This window comes from Triticum urartu, chromosome 2 (genome assembly GCF_003073215.2).
Source record: "Triticum urartu cultivar G1812 chromosome 2, Tu2.1, whole genome shotgun sequence".
NCBI classification, from domain to species: Eukaryota; Viridiplantae; Streptophyta; class Magnoliopsida; order Poales; family Poaceae; genus Triticum; species Triticum urartu.
Window position 1 is genome coordinate 336,094,722 of NC_053023.1, and position 3,052 is coordinate 336,097,773.

Here is a 3,052-nt window from a genome sequence, read left to right on the forward strand (position 1 = left end):
CCCCAGCAACGGCCGACCTCGGCGGCCCCAGCGCCACAACGCCTCCCCGCCCCGCGACACCGTCCTCCACGGCACGGCCCCCCGCGCCGCCCTGCGATGTCCGGCCTACGGGATCCGACCGGTTCTTGCCCTGCCATGCTGCCAGGCGACGGGATTCGAGGACCGACCTCCGCCTCCGACTCCCTCCCCCGTCCCCATCTCAGATCCGCTGACGCGCCATGGATCCGTCGACGGCGACCCCGACGACTGCTGCTTCCACCTCTCGGCCAAATCCGACGCGCCCAGGCTCCCTTCCCTCTCACTACTTCGGCTCGTTCAGTTCGCCGACGAGTCCGTGCGTTTGTGGATGACGGGCGGATGCCCTGACTCTGTGTTGCCTCGATCGAGGGGATGCCCTGGCCAACTCCTTTCCTCCCCTCTCCTCCGCTCCTCTTCCTGCGATTCTCCACTGACGACAAGCAGTCCAGACTGCTCCCTAATGCAGGTTGGCTAGGAGTTCCTCTCCCGGAGCTTTTGTCGCTTCGTTGGAGCAGTCCACACAGCAGGCACACGCGGCCATTGTCGACTCCCCGTGCAGTACACTTTTGTGTTGTGAGGCGGGCATCGTCGGGATTCGTCAGTAGGCTCCAAATCTTGTGTTCATTTCATTTTCTGTATTGGTGCAGTACATTGCAACCTCCAGCCCCGGCTAGCTACTGTCTCGCGCAGGCGTGCCCAGCCGCCGCAGCTAGTGCGGTCAGCCCGTCGCCTTTTTTAGAAGAGAGTTAATCCATCCGACCATCCCCCTGCCCCCATTGTTGCTCTGATTTAGACAAATTTACATGGAGGTTGACTAGATATTTTGTACGAATTCTGAATTTTTCACCTGTGGCGCGTGTAGAGCAAACTACATTCAGTAGAGGTATGCTCCTTGGCTCTTCACATCCATCGCGCTCCTTGGCAGGTTGGCTTTACTGGAGGCGTGTAGCAGGCTAACAGCCACGGTTTCAATTTGTGAGAGACCCGATTTCAAACAATGAAGCATATATATATACTTGCTGCTAGACTTATTATTGCTTCGGCTGGCAGCGACGAGAAGTGCTGATTTTCTAACATGAGCAAGTTTAGAAAAAGACATAATTAAGAATTGTAGTATGCCTATAAAACCATATTCGACCAAATTGATATATTTATAATTCTATGTGGTATTGGTAAACTAATTAGAATGTACACATGTCATATTTGTTCCAATTTTTTCTAGTGGACCAACCTGGTTTAAAATCCTAGATCCGACACTGCCTCCAGTGCAGCTCCGTCGTGTGCATGTTGACGCCTCCTGCAGCTCACTGACGCCGGCGTGCATGATAGCCCCGTCTCTCTTTCACATCTGCTCCTCTCGTGTTGTTCTTCACTGATGCAGTACATGTCGCTCCCCGATGCAGGTCATCTCGATCGTCGATGCAGTCCATTGGCGCACAAAATTGTTTGTGTGGGCAAAAGCAATTTTGTAATGTGCAGGGCTATTTACGATGTGTGATATTCTTACTGAAGCACTGATCCAGATAGGAACATGAAGCGGCGCTGCAGCTCGGGGCTACTGCTGCTGCTCGGAGGCCCGACAATTTTCGCTGCTGCCCGATGGCTCCACCGACCGGCAGCGTCGACACCCCAGTGGCTCCCGCTATTGCTCGGCGGTCCGACGTCTCTCGGTGCTACTCGATGGCTCCCTCTGCACCCGTGCGTCTAATGCTGCTTCTTGGTGTACGGCGGCTTTCTCTGCTGCTCGGTGGCATGGCAGCCACCCGACGACTAGGTGCCCTATATTTCCTTTCCCCCTCAATTCCTCTACACGGCAGCATGCAGCTTACAGCAGGGGAGGCATTTAGTGTTTGAGGAGTGCATTTTGAGCATTTTCATCTTATCCCTTACTCTGAACTTGTGCATAGAATTTTGAGAGATCCCATTGGCCATTGTCGCAAGCATAAGTCCTGCATCTATTACTATGTTTCTGTCTTAAAACTGGAATACATGGACAATTAGTTAAATGATTTTATGAGCAAAAGATTCAAGAAGTGTGTGCGGCATTCAGGTTATATCATATGACTTTTTTCATTGTAAATTCAGGTTATATCCGTCGATGGGCAAAATTGTTTGTGCGGGCAAAAGCAGTCCGCCACCGGTGTACAATGCAGTTCCCTTTGATTTCTTTTTTCATTTCGATTTGAGTGGGTTTTATGTAAATTTGCAGGGCTATTTTTTGTAAGTTTTATAAAATGAAGTTCGATAACAAACTTGGTGGTTCACTCCAGAGTTCTCCTTTGCTGCACTCGACAAAAGAAGTTAGCTAGCCTCGTCCATGTAGTCCGGATGCGTTTGTAAACAAACAGAAAAAGTAGAAAAATAATATTGCAGTTCTCTCAACTTGACTAGAAGAAAAAGAATGATGTAGTTCTCTTAATACGAAAACAGTCTAGGCTGATGCACTTTTCACAAAATTTGTTCGCTTAGTAGAAAGAGAAAAAAGAAAAACACAAAGAAGCTTGCTTCTTTTTAGATGTAGTCAACTAGTTTCTCTCCAGCTGTTCACTCTCGAGAATGAAACTGTTCACTTGCGCCCAATGTGAAGTGCGGAAAATGTTAGAGAAACAACAAAAAGAGTATTGCGGTTCACTTTTGGTAGTGTTGCGGGTCACTTGCGGTTGATCTGAAGTGCAGGAATGTGTTAAAGGAAACAACAAATTTTTTAATGTGGTTTACTTGTGATAGTGTTGTAGTTCATTTATCCTTGTCTCTGCGGTCCACTATCGTTCATAGAAACATTTAAAAAATACAAACAAAAACTCATGAAAACTCATCTTGCGAATTTACGTCTGACAAAAGAAATTATGAAGTTCACTTGACTGTATGATGCAGTGTGGTTTTCAGTCTGAAGTAGTGTGTTCTGCTGTCTCATGCAGTTCCCTTGACGATTTGGGTGTCGCTAAAAACAGTGTCTGCATTTCATTGAAATCAAAATTACTCCTAAACCGTAAGGAATCAGAGAGAGTGTTCTACATGAAAAAACTACGCCTCA

General features: G+C 48.0%; 1 long non-coding RNA gene across 1 annotated transcript; it reads left to right on the forward strand.

The window, feature by feature from the left end:
- Nucleotides 1-328: 328 nt before the first annotated feature.
- Nucleotides 329-2,270, forward strand: LOC125537225. Its single transcript, XR_007295702.1, has 2 exons — nucleotides 329-1,792; nucleotides 2,104-2,270. It is a non-coding gene; the product is annotated as an uncharacterized LOC125537225 (long non-coding RNA).
- The last annotated feature ends 782 nt before the right edge of the window (nucleotides 2,271-3,052 follow it).